This window comes from Micromys minutus, assembly GCF_963924665.1.
Source record: "Micromys minutus genome assembly, chromosome: 1".
NCBI lineage: Eukaryota > Metazoa > Chordata > Mammalia > Rodentia > Muridae > Micromys > Micromys minutus.
Genome location: NC_137969.1, coordinates 59,608,738 through 59,625,787, shown reverse-complemented (window position 1 = coordinate 59,625,787; position 17,050 = coordinate 59,608,738).

Here is a 17,050-nt window from a genome sequence, read left to right as displayed (position 1 = left end):
TATCTATCTATCTATCTATCTATCTATCTATCTATCTATCTATCTATCTGTCTTATTTTTTACTTATTCATTTTACATCCCACTCACTGCCCCTTCCCAGTCACCCCTTACCACAATTCTTCTACTTATCTCTCCACCCCTTCCACTCCAGGAGGGTAAGGCCCCTGGGTATCCACCCACCCTGCCACAATTAAGTCTCTGTGAGGCTAAATGCATCTTCTCCCTCTGAGGCTTGACAAGGCAGCCCAGCTAGAAGAACATATCACACAAACAGGCAACAGTCTTTGGGATGAACTCCACTCCACTTCTTTGGGGCCCATATGAAGACCAAGCTGTACATCTGCTACATATGTGTGTGGAAGCATAAGTCAAGTCTGTGTATAGTCTGGTTGGTGGTTCAGTCTCTGAGAGCCTGAAGAGTCCAGGTTAATTAACCCTGTCTTCCTGTGGAGTTTCTATTCCTTTCAGGTATCATAGTCCTTCCCCCATTCTTCCTTAAGAGTCCCTAAACTCCACCCACTGTTTGACTATGGGTGTCTCCATCTGTCTGAATCAGCTGCTTGTTGGAGCCTCTCAGAGGAGAGTCATGCTAGACTCCTGTCTGCAAGCATAACAGAGTATCATTAATATTGTTAGGGATTGGTGCTTGCCCATGGAATCTCTCAAGTTGGGCCGGCTGCTGGTTGGCTATTCCCTCAGTCTTTGCTCCATCCCCTGTCTCTGCATTTTTTCAGACAAGATAAATTCTGGGTTGAAAGTTTTGTGAGTGGGTTGGTGTCCCTATCAATCCTCTGCAGTTCCTGCTTTGGTAGAGAAGGTGACCTCTTCAGGTTCCATATCCCCAGTGTAGTGAGCCACATCTAAGGTCACCCACATTGACTCTTGGATGCCTCCCTTATCTCAATTCTTTAGGATACTGTCCACCTTGTTTTTCCCCTTTTATCTAGAACTCATTGATCAGGTCAATATGCTTGGTCCAGGGAGTGGCATTGTTAAGAAATATGGCCTTGTTGGAGTAGGTATGGCCTTGTTGGAGGAGGTGTGTCACTGTGGGGATGGGTTTGGAGATCCTACTCCTAACCATATGAGAGCCAGTGTGTTTCTGGCTTCCTTTGGATGAAGATGTAGAACCTTCAATTCTTCCAACACCATGCTGCCATGATGACAATGGACTGAATCTCAGAACCTGTAAGCTAGCCCCAATTAAAAGTTGTCCTTTATACAAGTTGCCTTGTTTACAGTGTCTCTTCACAGCAGTGAAAACCCTAACCAAGACAGAAGTCGGTACCAGGAGTGGGGTATTGCTGTGATAGGCCTGACCATGTCTTTGTTTGAAACAATGTGAATTTGAGGACTTTTGATTTGGAAATTCATGGAATGCTTTATGTGGACCTTAATGGATCATTTTAGTAGGGATATGAAAAACAGTGGTACTGAGGGCGATTTGAACTGTATAGACCTACTAGCCCAAGAGGTTTAAATGGAGAAGACTGTTAGTATGGCCTAGAGACTGAAATAGATGGCTGCTTTTTTGCCATTTTCTGAAGAGTCTGTCTGAGGCTAAGAGGAAGAGATTTAGAATAATTGCTTTGACAAAGGAAGTTACAAAACAGCCTGCTATAAGTTCTGTTGTGTGATTACTAAAGTTCACTTTTATGAAAAAAGGTTTTAATGAAAAGGACCAAGCTGAGAAAGGAAAAAATATAAAATACATGGTTTAAGTAATAATGGGGCATCAGGAAGCCAGGACCAGATTGTTTCTCACATGGTTAGAAAGAGGGTCACATTACCTATCCCCACAATGTCACACTTACTCCAACAAGGCCACACCTACTCCTGCAAAGCCATACCTTCTAATAGTGCCACTCCCTGGGTCAACCAAATTCAAACCACCACATCCAGGGACCACCTGTTTCTATGTACTGAACACTGGGGTTGTAATTATTCACTCTACACAGTCATTACCACCTCATACCTCACATTCCTTACACACACACACACACACACACACACACACACACACACACACACTTACATGTATTCTTAACAATTGAATTAAGGTCTTTATGCTTGTGCAACAAGTCTCCCCAGCTCCCTAAGGGAATCTTGACATTGTGGAACTATGGAAAACGAGACTGAAAGACACCATAAAATCGCATAGCCACTCCAGCTCCCAGACACCAGGCAACTTTATAGAAAAGGCAATTGCAATCAGAAGTGCACAGCCCAGTGTCACAAAGATAAGTTTGTAACAGACACTTGGAATTGTAAATCTTGTCTCCTGACTTTTAAAGTTAGATTCTTCCTTTATAACTACTTCACTGATTCCAAGTAAACCCAAGTCAGTCATGTTTTGTATTTCAGTAGAATTCAGATTTTTAGAGATGATGAATCATAAATGCCACTCCTCCAGATTTTGGATAAAACAAGGATCAGGGACATTGAAGAACCCTTCAGAGTAATATTCATAGTGACAAGCTAGGACCAAAACAGAGTTCCTGTTTCATTCACTGTTCTTACAAGGCAATGCTGTCTTCTATTCTGAGTGTTATGGTTCTGTCATTATTTATAACTTCCATATCATTGAATGTAGTTAGCAAGGGTCCATGGCTATCCCAAAAGAAGTAAGGAAACACAGGACAGTATGATTTGGAAAGCACATGAATTGTCTTAGATAATGTTCTCATTTCCCTATGGGTGGTGTTATTTGTAGATGACCAGCCCAAAACTTCACTGAAGAGATCTTACTGAACAACAAGATGGCTAACAGAACCTCAGTCTGTGTCTCAGTCAGTGTGAGGATCTAGGCATGTTTAATAACTAAATATTTCCAATGGATTAAATTACATTACTTTGGACAAAGTCACGTCTTTGGATAAAGGTGCTTTGTAGAATGTGTGCTCAACAAGAATGTAAAACATTGAGTATTTACTGATAAACTATGCTTCCTGGATCATCCCTTTTCTTTCTCTTTTCCCCTTCTTTTATTTTTGAAACAGTTATATTCTATAATCCAGGTCAATCTTGGGTTGACTATCTAGCTAAACTAGCCTTGTATTCACAGCAATTTCTCCTCCTTAGCCTCCCAAGTTCTGGGATTACAGGGACATACCACCAAACATGGTTCTAATTCTTCCTTTAAAAAACCTCTAGAAATGCAACATTTGAATAATTCTAGCTATGAAAAATGAATGAGATGTATGAAAGCTTTTGTTGAATGAACTTGAGAAGACATGTTCAAGGCAAAACTATGTCTTTATTGTCCTGTTCTACTGTAGACACTGCACATTCATCCTGGTAAAAATTCAGCCTAATGCTCTAAATCCATTGATCACTCCTGGTTCAAGTATGCCTTCTGATTTGTTCTCTGCTTCACTGATAGAATATTTCTATCCCAGGATCTTACATCTTTTTTTTTTCTGTTTCTGGCTAGCATGAGACTGGAGGAGGGATTCAGTGTTGTTCATTGGTCCTTCTATGATCATAACAACTTCAAGAAGATGACTGGGGCTCAAATATTAATTGCTTGAAAAAAGTTTTAGCAAAAGAGCAAATATCACAGTTAATAGTAATTAACATGAATCTCTGTGTTTCTAATCAATTGCCATATGAACAGAGTTATCTTAAGGATTTTCCATGGTGGCTCAGCCTTAATATACAGCACATAAAATCCAAATATTCTAAGAACAAAGCCCAACAGAAAAAGCTAGGAAGAAACATGGCATTCCCTTCTCATTAAGCTCCAAAAATACAAACTCTCCATCATTTGTGGAATCAGAGAGAGAGAGAGATAATGGTCCAATCTCAGCAAACAGTGCTATTAAAAACACAAACAACTGAACTCCATGTGCCTTTTAGTTTCCCCTGTGACTCCAATTAAGATCACATCAATTAAGTGAACTTATCATTTTGTATCATGGAGCATATGAAAATTGCATCAAATTTGAGTTGGCATTTTCTTCCTTCCATGATAAGAAATGCATCTAATTTCACCATCCTGATTGCATATCTAGTTCTTAAGCAGCTGCACAAACACCAGGAGCAAAATAGAAAAAAAAAAAAAAAAAAAAAAAACATGGAGAAATGTACAGAGGCTAACACCACCAGATACATTTCTGAGACAGAGCATACTATAGGTCATCAGTTCTCATTGAGATGACTCAGACATATAGGTTTAGAGTGGTCTATAGGAGATACTTACGAAGATTACCAGCCCCTTCCTGGTACGCATCAAGTCCTTATTTAGAGCTTTTGTTTCTAGAACCTTAAATGAACTTCTCTAGTGACAATGCTGGATAGCCCTCTCAACAAGATGGACAGATTTCTCCCATGCTGGACTATCATAGCTCTCTCTGGGATAGGATCAAGTTGTCTGCTCATCATACTTGGGGAAGTGGTCTAATATCTGTTGGTACCACCCTTCCACACACCTCACGAAGTGCCAGGATGATTTCTGAAATAGACGAACAGAACTTCTCATTGTGGGTAAGTTGCACAGGATCACCAAAGTTCCCCTTTGTGCTTGCATGTTCACATCTAAGAGCTTGAGATGTGTGACCAGGGCTAATAAAACTCTGACCCTGGCTCATACTATGTGGCACAAGCCTGGGGACACTCCCTCATTTCTCTATGCCTTGCAGAAGCTGTGGATGTACAATGGTAAAGTGTAGGCTTGGTATGCATAAGGATCTGGGTCCATTTCAAGTTCTCTAAAATAAATGACAGGAGAGGGGAATCATTCTTACTGCACTGTGGGGATGATGTGAAAAGGAAACGCAGGCTGCTCTTTCAGCACATTAGAAATACATTAACTAACTCTCACTAAATAATAGCTTCTGTTTTGACTATTTTCCCCATATATCTCTTGCAGTTTTCGGATTGACTTGTACACGATCTATGTTTGAAAGGATCTCAAAAACCAACTTGTGCCCAGATTGCAGTCTCCCCCCTTTCCATGATAATGCTTTCAAGAGAACTACCAGAGTCAGAGATGTAAGTATCAACAGACCTCTCCCACTGCCACCCCCCACCGTGTATGTGTCTCTCTGTCTCTCTCTGTCTCTCTTTCTCTCTGTCTCTCTGTGTGTGCATGTGTGTGTGCGTGTGCATGTGTGTGTGTGTGTGTGTGTGTGTGTGTGTGTGTGTGTACATGTATGCATGGGGTACTCCCACCCTCTTTCTTCTGCTTTGCCTTGCTTCTTGTAAATTGAGAAAGGGTATGAGCAAAGGAAAAGACATAAAAGAGGACTATAACTTTAACTGATTGGGGGGAGGGGTTGATTTACTGATGTACCAAGTTTCTTTGCAGTCTTCTACATAATGTAGTATTTGTGTAATGCCATTTTACAAGATGCTATAAGCAAAAGAATATTATATATGAATTCTGCTTAAATCCCACCGTTCAGTAAGGCTTGTTGTTGATAATCATGTGCTTCTAATGACTCATATACTGAGAGTATGAACTTGACTCTTGAGCATGCAAGCCTTTTCTTCTCACCACCTTGGCTTCTCTACCTTTTCCTTCCTCCCTCTCTCCTATTGTCCCTGCCTCTGTGCCTCCCTGCCTTCCTCTCTTTCTCCCTTCTCCCTTCTTCCTTCCTTCCTTCCTTTCTTCTTTCCTTCCTTCCCTTTTTCATTTCTTCCTTCTCCTGCCCCTTGTCCTCCTTCTCTTCCTCCCAGTCCTCCTTTTTCTCACCTTTTTTCTAATCTTAAAATAATAATATAAATCAGATTTTGCACCAACAGCTTAGAAAAAGACTTTCAAAGTGACAATGGAGGCATTCTAGCTATTAAAATTTTAGGTAACACCTAAGTTTGAGAGGTGAAGTTTCTAGGAATCTCTCTAGCTTTCTCAGCTCCTCCTCGGCCCAGCTGCACCTGTCAGATTTGTACATCATTTTAAATCTTCCATGTGTAGTGCACATAAATGCGTGTATGTTTATGCATTCATTGTATGGTTGTCAAATTTTATTTTAAGTAACAAACTGGGAAACCCTTCTCCTTCCTGCAAAACAGTTTTAACTCCTGCCAGGAGAAGTCAGTGTTTAAGTCTGAGCTGTTGTGCAAGAGCAAGCAGCATGGGTGTCCTTGTCTGAAGGCCACAGGCCACAGTGACCTTCATACAGCTCTAGCTCCAACCCAGGTGTCCTCATGTGCCCACAAGTACAGTAACAGCACAGACAGGCCGGTGGTAGCTGCTGGCTGAGCCTGTTGCTGACAGGTGCAAGAGCTGTGTATCACATGAGTCCTCTAAAAATAGGGCTGAGAAAGAAAGGGTCTCAAGCCCGGCTTATAATAGATGCTTACCTTGTGAACACTCATTATCAACAACAGAATTTCAACACAGCAACCTCTGTGTCCACACTGACAGCTCTGTTAAGCTCCTTGAAAAATCAGTTTGTTTTGATCAGAATAATAAATTTGAGCTATCTCAGGGAGCTTTAAAATGGAGTTTTCTTTTTTCCAAAGGGAGAAAGGGGAGAAGACATTCATCTGGCTGGATGGGAGCTGTCTCTTTCAACAGTCCCAGGCGAGTGCCTCTCCTCTGTCAGCTTTTGTTAGCTGTGACCTTGTGACCATTTGGGAAACTCTTAGGACTTTAGTCTGACCTTGAGAAAAGAAAACAGCATTCTCTTCCTGGGTTCTGATTTTGTGATAAAAGAGGAACAATCTATCAGAATGAATTTCAAAATCAGAGCCATTCAATGACAATTTTTACTTCCTACCCAGGCTGGAGTAAGTGGCTCACACAGATGTGTTCAGAGAATCCATGAGCAGGAAGCACTTGATGGAGCTGGGATTGTCCTGTCCCAACCATGGTGGGCAGCTTGAGAAAAGTCTACCATGTGCTATTCCAGAGTGATATATGTCCTACACAGTGGTGGGAGCCTACAGGTGGTGCTGTCCCTTGAACATACTCCAAATCACCTCCCTCATATGATAACCCAGTTTGGAACTGGCACAATGCTAAGACAGCCTTTTTTTTTTTTTTTTTTATTGCTAAATGGTCAAGAGGATCAGGCAGTCTGATCCTGGCTATTATTTGAAATTACAGATGATAGAATGTTAATATCAAAATAGTGTTAGCTTAATCATTTCAAAAGACTTCCACCTTAGTCTTATAAAAGGGTGGCTAGTTACTTTTCTACAAAAGGGTCTGCTTCCTTTTTTGGGTGTGTGTGTGGGGGGGGTATGTGGTGTGTGTGTGGGGGGTATGTGGTGTGTTTGTGGGGGGCTATGTGGTGTGTGTGTGAAATGTGGTGTGTGTGTGTATGTGTGTGTATGTGTGTGTGTGTGTTCAGGTGCGTGTGTAAGCACTTGCATGTAGAGAACAGAGGGTAATTTTAGGCATCATTGCTCACAATCTCGTCTATCTATACTTTTACCACAAGATCTGTCATCAGTCAGGCAAGGCTGCCTGGGCAGCAGGCCCTGGGAATCTATTCTCTCCACCTCCCCAGATCTATGATTACAAGTGTGCGTTCACCACCACTCTTGGCCTATGGGAGTGGGTTGTAGGGACTGAGCTCACATATTTATGCTTTTGAGAAAAACACCTTGTAAACTGAGACATCTCCTCAGCCTAAAATTTGACTATTATTATTATTTTAAATGTAGGATGCTGTCATGATGCCCAGGCATGCCCAGAACCATAGGACCAAATGGTTCTCCTTTCATAGCCTCTCTGATGGCTGGAATCATAGCAGCGCGGGATACTTTGTAACACTGGTTTGCCTAAAGAACAAGCAATCATAATAAGTAAACATGAACTATACCTATGGGAGTGCAAGACACTGGGATCACATACAAGGAACAGATTTTAGGCCACAGTATAAATTATCCATGAAAACTTGCTCAATAATTCAGACCCACTTTTGAACTCTACTTCAGTTCTGTATTTCAAGTTGTTATTTACCGTGTCCCGTAGTTCTTTTCTTGGCTGTTATATAATTTTGTGTTTCACCCTCCCCCCCACAAACTGACTGTATAAGTTTCTTAAGGGAAATGACTACAAATTCTGCCTTTGATACTTTTGTGGGGTCTTTGGTAGATTTTTCTGGTTACGTTGGAGACTATTGGCTATATATGTTGAAGGGTAGGTACGTGTACCCATGCCTCGCCTCACCGCGGCCCTTCTTACTCTCTGGTGGCCACTGTCTGCCACACAGGCCCTTTCCACAGGGAGGTGTAACTGGCAGGCAGAGCCCTGGGAGCTATCTCTACTTCATACTGTCTCCGACCTGTCCCTCCAGACTTTCCAGTCTACCTTCCAAACCACAGTCAGTTCCTGCAAAGGGGACTTCCCCTAGCTGAATGCCGATGGACTTAGGCCCACATTCTTGGATGCCACACTTACTACGCAGCCACCTGCACATGGCACACAGGTTCTGGGGACATCTGGGCTGCCTGTAGATCAAACTTTCTGTTGTCATGTGTCCAATCTCTTACAAGGGCCCTCCTCATGGGGACAGGACAGTAAACTAGAGACACTTTTTACCAATAGACTATCAAGAAGTCTCTGCATGTAGGTCCTGAGTATCCTGCTCCCTATTTTTGCCAATCCATCTGTAAAGTGATTAGAATGGAAGCGAGAGCCAAACAAAGGGGGTGGGGGAGGGAAAGAGACAAATGCCATGCTGTACATCAGGAGCTGGGACTATTTCTGAAACTAGTAGCAGATCTGGGTGTCCTCAGATTACTCTTCATGGGTCTCATGCCTCTGTGACATGGACGAGGACAACGACATTTAACAACTTCTCTAGAAAACATGGAAGATTGCTTAAAGAATATTAAACTGTCCAAGAAGACATTAAAACAATTACAAAGGAATGTATGTAACACACAGGGGACCTGGTGTGAGGCTGAGAACATTTACTATCTATTCCATTTTTTTTTTTTTTTTTGTGGTTTTTGGAATGTTATAGGAAATTGCATTTGTATCATGGAATTGAATCAAAATAATCTTGAGATATAGAAAGATTGTTCATGTTTTATATAAACTGAAGCATAGGAAGGAGAAATTGCCTCTTGGGGCTACCGAGAATGTTCCGAGTAGGGACAGTGTCAGCCAAAGCCGAAGAAGCAGTGCTGGTTTTCCCGAGTTGTTTTGTTTTGTTCTGTGAAAGTTTGAATGTATTTTTAATTGAATTGGCTTCAGTTATTTCTCATTAAAACTCTTTTTCTTGGTGAAGTGCTTGCCACACACCACGAAGACCTGAGTTTGATCTTTACAGCCCACATAGAAATCCGGGAGGGTGGGATAGCGTGCTTGGAATGCAAGTGCTGAGGTAGAGACAGATCCTCTCCAACTGGTCATCCCCCTCTAGCCTGCTTGGTGAGCTCCTGGTCAGCAAGAGACCCTGTCTCAAAATGGGGGTGCATGGTGTCTGAACGATGACCCTGAGGCTGTTCTCTGTTCCCTGCATTCATGAATAGCTGCACATACATGAACACGCAGATGCACACAGACACACACAGACACAGACACACACACACACACACACACACACACACACACACACACACACATACACAAATTGCTTTTCTCCTTAGAGTAAATTGAAAAATGCAGAGTCTGTTCCTTTCCTTATACCTCATGGTTAATTGAGCTTGTGACTAGATTCAAAAAAAAGGAATAAAAGTGTCATTAGCACCAGTGTCCAGTGTGTGTGTGTGTGTGTGTGTGTGTGTGGGAGAGAGAGAGAGAGAGAGAGAGAGAGAGAGAGATGTGTGTGTGTGTGTGTGTGTGTGTGAGAGAGAGAGAGAGAGAGAGAGAGAGAGAGAGAGAGAGAGAGAGAGAGAGAGAGAGAGAGAGAGAGAGAGAGCAGAATAGGACAAGAGGAAGATGCTCTTGGCTGTGATTCTCAAAACACTTTACGGAGGACAGATATATAGAGTGTGAGCTATATCCTGCCACAGAGATCTGGAACTTCATTAGTTGCTGTGGGATGTCTTATCCTAACTGATTGAGGATGAAGAAAACCAATTCTAAAATTCCAGAGTGCACTAGAATCAAAAGTTTTTGTTTGAAAGAACCTTCATGAGTATTTCCTTTCACATGAAGGAGGTGGAAGGCCAGGTTCTCCCACCATTCTCTCTGCTCCAAGTTCCTGCAGCCCTGCACCCTTAATGTGCATTTAGTCAATGAGCCTGTCGTCCCATCGGTAATATGCTCGGGACCACAGTCATGGAGACTGTCCTATAGCTCCTAACCAAGTTTCTTTCCAACAGCTAGTAGTTAAGGAAGTGCCTCTGTGAGTCACATCAGTATTCTCCTGGAGTGTGCATCTAAACAGCCTGTGCCTCCAGTGCCACAGAGAACTCAATGCCTCTTGCTGTTCATGTAATTCTTCTAAATTATTTAAGCAGCCCTGGTTCTCTGAAGTAGTGTCTCCCATTGAACTCCCCTCAGCTTGTTCCTTGTGTTAGAGTATTTCAGCATCCTTCATCAACTGTTCTCATTGGGAAAGGGTCAGTCTGCACGGTTTAAAAGGAGGCATCCATAAACGCAGACAACATTATTGGAAATGTACCTTAAGTCACGTGAAATAAAAATAATATTGTTATGGTCTGAGTATCTTGTCCACTAACCACAAATTTAACAAAATCTTACGTTGATCAGCTTCATCTCTGTTCTCTTCTTCTCTTTTCTTTTCTTTTGCTACCATATTAGCTGTAACTGTGCTCTCCTGGTTGGGCCACCCGTCAGCCATGACAGTGTGCTATCTCTGAAGTAACCACTGCTCCCATAGAGAAGCTGCAGTGGAGAACTCCTTGGGGTTCATCCCACTGGACGTTGGCATGTGTTGCAGGTGCATTGTGAGATGCTCAGCACTGACAGTCACCTATGACTTCTTTGCCCCAGTGTAGGTCCACCATTAGTCTCTGTAACTGGCCCTTGTGCACTTGCCTGGTCCAAAGCAAGGGTGGGTGTGGGAGGGATGAGTTTGTTTTGGAAATGGCATCTTTGCTTCTAAATGTGTGCAGTGTGTTGCCGACAACCACCAACGTGCTCCCCGCGCCAGAAATGCTGTGTGATCATCTATCCGACACATACCCTGTTTGCCGAGTATTCTCAGAGGAGACAGACTGACTTGGCAGTGTTATTTATATAGAACCCCCGAGAGCCCTGAGACAGCTTTTGTTACAATCCACAGCTGTAAAGGACTATGCTGGCTTACTTTTTTTTTTTTTTTTCATTTCCTCTAGTGAATATTTGTTCGATTCATCTTTATCTGAAAGTCACTGGCTCTCCTGTTAGAAAAGATAGGTGTGAGTTAGGAGCTTGAGATTTGGTGTTTGTAATTAATGAATAATGGCATACGGGAATTAAAGGTGTGTCCCTTTTCAAAAGGCTCAGTGAGTTTCACACAGCGCCTCTGTTCACACTCTTCCCTCCCTCAGTGTCTCCCCTCTCTCCACTTGCTGCTTGCTGATCTAAACACTTAGCCATACTTCAACTATGGCTTGAACGGGTTCTTCTAAGGCATCTGTAACCCTATAGAATGTGAAGGAAGAAGAGAGAGAGAAAAAAAATGTTCTCTTGTGTTTTCACCTTGGAGACTGGCAGGTTTCTCGGTATGCAGTGGGGGTATATTTAATGTGTTTTCAGTAGGTACAACAGCACAAAAAACCTCTTAGTGTTCTTCAGTGGTCTCCTGGGAAGGACCTGATGTTCCCTTATTCCATTCCCACTCTAGACACGTCTTTAAGAGAGCTTTCCTCCCGAATCCTTACAGCTTAGTTTTTGACATACTGCACCAGCATGCATATTGTTCTCCTTCAAAACCTCCGTTGCTCTTGGGATTTTACTCTCGTCACAGTTCACACTGACTTCCTTAACTCTGTAAGCCTCCCTATCCTCTTGCCAAGCATGTCAAACAGTAAGGACCCTGGTGGGGACCCTAGGAATGCACCACTCTGGACTCTTTCTATACCTCAGATTCTGGCTAGATGAAGACCTCCTGGCTGCTGTAACTGTCCACCCCCCACCCTTCTTCCCCACTCTCCCCGTTGTGCACAGGATTCCTGAAGCCAAAACCTGACATGCTGTGTCTCTTAGGATCACAGAGGAGCTTCTGAGCTGGACCACTCTGGTCCAGTTTTGTACTACTGTACCAGCTTTTCCCTGCTTAGGACTCAGTGGAGATTTTCTTAAGGGCTCCCTGGAGTGTGGCCCAGAAACTCCATCACAGGGTGAATTTATCCCTGTTTTGGTTCCTCAGGTATAACAAAGTGAGAAGCCCCGCAGTGGGCTTGTTACTTCATGTGTCACTCCTTCATCCTTTGCTTTTCACTATCCCTGGGTAGAACAGGGAGAGCCAGGCTTAATGCTATGCTTGTTACCTGAGCCATGTATCCTGGGGGGGGGGTACTCATCCTTTCTTTTCTGCCGGAACGTCATGTTTAATTTCTTTTACACCTGACAACTCTAAAACATGTTACATGAAGGGCCATGGATCGGGAGATGGTTCAGCTGGTGAAGTGTTTGCTGTGAGCCCAGCAGCACTGTTGGGGAGGCAGGAATGAGAATACCTGGGACTTCATGATCATCCAGTCTAGCCAAACTGGCACGATCCAGGCTCAGTGAGAGACTCTGTCTCAAAATATAAGGTGGAGAACACCGGAGAAAGAACCCAACATTAACCTCCGGATTCCATACACAGTCATGAAGGAAGACACTTATGCATGCAGATAGGTACACACACATGCATACACCACCATGAGATGGTGAAATTTGCTATTCACCCACTTCAGAGTGTCCCACTCTGTGTCCACGTACGTTGGGGATGGTCTTGCTTCAATTGGTATTTTTGAAGAGAACCTTCCGTTTTCAATTCTCCTATTAGGATAAAGATAGCTTTGAGCTAAAGTTACAGGTAGTTGGGATCTGTCCATGTTAGGTGTTAGGAACTAGACACCAGCCCTCTAAGAAAGCAGCACATGTTCTTATCTACTGAGCCATCTCTCCAGCACCCTGGTCCTGTCTTCTGGCATACCTGTTTCCCAGGTAAAAGTAACTCAAAGACAGAAAACCTATGCTCTCTCTCTTGCTACCATACACTTCCCAACCCTTACTGCCTCCATTTTGTCCCAGTTGTCTCTTCCTCTTGTATTTATTAATTCCCTTTTACATTTTCCTCTGTATGGCTTTGATGACCCCAGTCTACATCCTGGCTATTCTGAATGGCCTTAGGAGTCAGTCTCCAAGGCCCTCCATTTAGAGAGAAGACTGTGTAGAGGGGCACCATGGGAGGGGTGTTTTCAGGTCACAGGCTGTCTGGGCTCTCTCCGCACCAGTGGATGTGTTTGCAGGGTGGATGGATGACCTTTCATTCCTGGACACCCGGAGGGCCAATCAGTCTGTTCCCGCTTCACTGAGAAAACCTGAACAAAGTGCTCGCCACTTGAAATGAGACTAGAAGATAAACAATGATAAAAGTAAGCACCCCCAGCTTAGCAAAGACTGGATCCCGTTGTATTTTAGGACACCCCAAGTCTAGCAGATGAAGGATGCTTTTCTCCTATTTCATTTTACAATGCAAAAAAGTTAAACTATACCGGAGACTATTTCCAACAGGCCAGTGTGTGTGTGTGTGTGTGTGTGTGTGTGAGTGTGTGTGTGAGTGTGTGTGTGTGTGTGTGTGTGTGTGTGTGTGTGTGTGTGTGTATGTGTGTGTCCCAGCCCCATGCTGCCTCTGGCATGTTCTCTTCTCTCAGCAGTGCTGGGGCATTGTTTCCACTCTGATGCTACTAGGATGCTTATGTAACCATCACCTGCCAGGAGCTACTGGCATACTCTCTTGACCCAGACAACCACACTGCCTTGACAGCCATCACAGGGTAACCAGGACAGCTCTGTCAGAATAGATCCTAGGGGAAATAAGGACTTCATGACAGGGGAGATGATGATCTGGGAGAGCCCCCAAGAGGGTCCTTAATGGGTTCCCATCCACCGTTTTGGTTGGGCAGCTATGCCTCTCCCCTCATTTTCTCAGATCCTAACCACATTAGTTTTCCTTTCTTTGGCTCTGGGAGGAAAGGAATTCATATTGCAGGACATTTAGAGCAATAATTTGGACTTTACCTTTAATGGTCAATTGAGCAGAGCAAAGTATGCCTTCTCGATGTAGGGTAGATGGAGCTGACCAAGGAGGACAAATGATTGCATTTAGCATTTACCTGGTCAGTCATAGCCTTCCATTTATCCTTCCCTTTCCCACCCTGGAGTAGTCTCCTTCCTGGAACAGGCAGAGGCTTTCTCAGAAGCCATCTTACCCATAATTCAACCTGCTACTATTACACACACTAGATACTCGAAAGTGTACAAAGGTATAACTACTCACAAAGTTGGAAAGGCCATCAGGGAAAAAGGCAGCAGTATGCTTTGGGCCATACTTCTCAAAGGAGCCAGCAAGAAGCAACCAAGGGTGTCTGTTTTGCTGCTCTCCCCAGAGCCTTGCCCTTTGTATTTGTCAGCATGGATGTCTCTTACTAAGATACAAGGGTCTTATTCTTCTCCAGTATTCCAGGCCTGGATGTTTAAATCTTAACATTCATTCATTCATTCATTCATTCATTCATTCATTCATTCATTATTTTTTTCATTCATACTTGTGTGCGTATGTATACTTGTATGTGCAGGTACCTGCAGAAGCCAGAAGACAGTGTAGGATTCCCTGGAATTACAGGTAGGTGTGAATCAGCATGGGTACTAGGATCCAAACTCCAGTCCTCAGAACATGCAGGAAGGACCCTTCACTGCTGAGCCACTTAGCCAGCCACTAAAACTTTTTTTTTCTTTTATTGGATATATTTTATTTACATTTCAAATTTTATCCCCTTTTTGTTTCCCCTCCATAATCCCCTTATTCCATCCTCCTGCCCCTGCTTCTTTGAGGGTTCTCTCCCACCCCCCTCCCAACTCTGATATCCCCTTACATGAACCCTTGGATGGACCAAGGGATGCTCTTCCTATTGATGCCCAACAAGGCCATCCTCTACTACATATGTAGCTGGAGTCATGGGTCCATCCATTTGTACTCTTTGGATAGTGGTTTAGTCCCTGGGATCTCTGCTTGGTTAGCATTGTTGTTTTTATGGGGTTGAAAGCCCCTTAAGCTTCTTCAATTCTTTCTTTAACTTGGCCATTGGGGATCCCATTCTCAGTTCAATAGTTGGCTGAGAGCATCCACCTCTGTATTTGTCATGATCTGGCAGAGCTTCTCAGGAGACAGCTACATCAGGCTCCTGCCACCATGTATTTCTTGGCATCAGCAATATTGTCTGGGTTTGGTGGCTGTATATGGGCTGGATATCCAGGTAGGGAAATCTCTGGATGACCTTTCCTTTAGTCTCTGCTTCAAACTTTGTCTGTGTATTTCCTCCTGTGAATATTTTTATTCCATCTTCTAAGAAGGACTGAAGCATCACCACTTTGGTCTTCCTTCTTCTTGGGTTTCATGTAGTCTGTGAATTGTGTCTTAGGTAATGCAAACTTTTAAGCTAATATCCACTTATCAGTGAGTGCATACCATGTGTGGGTTTTTGTTGTTGTTGTTGTTGTTTTCATTGTTTGTGATTGGGTTACCTCACTTGGGATAATATTTTCTAGTTCTACCAATTGTCCTAAGAATTTCATGAAGTCATTGTTTTTAATAGCTGAGTAGTACTCCATTGTGTAAATATATCACAATTTCTGTATCCATTCCTCTGTTGGAAAGTCATCTGGATTCTTTCCAGCTTCTGGCTATTATAAATAAGGCTGCTATGAACATGGTGGAACATGTGTCATTGTTAGATGTTGGAGTTGGAGTTTCTTTTGGGTATATGCCCAGGGGTGGTCTATGGGTCCTTGGGTAGTACTATGTCCAACTTTATGAGGAACCTCCAGACTGATTTCCAAAGTGGTTGTACCAGCTTGCAATCCCACCAACAATGGAGGAATGTTTCTCTTTTTCCACATCCTTGCCAGCATCTGCTGTCACCTGAGTTTTATTTATCTTAGCCATTCTGACTGGTGTGAGGTGGAATCTCAGGGTTGTTTTGATTTGAATTCACCTGATGACTAAGGATGTTGAACATTTTTTTAGGTGCTTCTCAGTCATTCGATATTTCTCAGTTGAGAATTCTTTGACTCTGTCCCCCATTTTTTAGTAGGGTTATTTGATTCTCTGGAGTCAAACTTCCTGAGTTCTTTGTAATTTGGACATTAGCCCTCTATTGGATGTATGGTTGGCAAAGACATTTTCCCGATCTGTTGGTTGCCATTTTGTCCTAATTATAGTGTCCTTTGCCTTACAAAACCTTTGCAATTTTATGAGGTCCTATTTGTCGATTCTTGATCTTAGAGCATAAGCTATTGATATTCTGTTCAGGAATTTTTCCCCAGTGCCCATATTTTCAGGGCTCTTCCCCACTTTCTCTTCTATTAGTTTCAGAGTACCTGGTTTTATGTGGAGGTCCTTGATCTGCTTGAATTTGAGCTTTGTACAAGGAGAGAAGAATGAATTGATTTGCAGTTTACTACATGCTGACCACCAGTTGGACCAACACCATTTGTTGAAAATGCTATCTTTTTTTCCACTGGGTGGTTTAGCTTCTTGGTCAAAGATCAAGTGACCATAGGTTTGTGGGTTCATTTCTGAGTTTTCAATTTTATTCCACTGATCTACCTTCTTGCTTCCATACCAATACCATACAGTTTTTTTAATTTTTATTTTTTTATCACTATTAGTCTGTAATACAGTTTGAGGTCAGGAATACTGATTCACCCAGAAGATCTTTTATTGTTGAGAATAATTTTTGCTATCCTTTTTTTTCTGTTATTCTAAATGAATTTGCAAATTGCGCTAATTCTATGACGAATTGAGTTGGAATTTTGATGGGGATTGCACTGAATCTGTAGATTGCTTTTGGCAAGATGGCCATTTTTACTGTTTTAATCCTGTCAACTAATGAGCATGGGAGATCTTCCATCTTCTGAGATCTTCTTCAGTTTCTTTCTTCAGAGACTTGAAGTTCTTGTCATACAGATCTTTCACTTACTTAG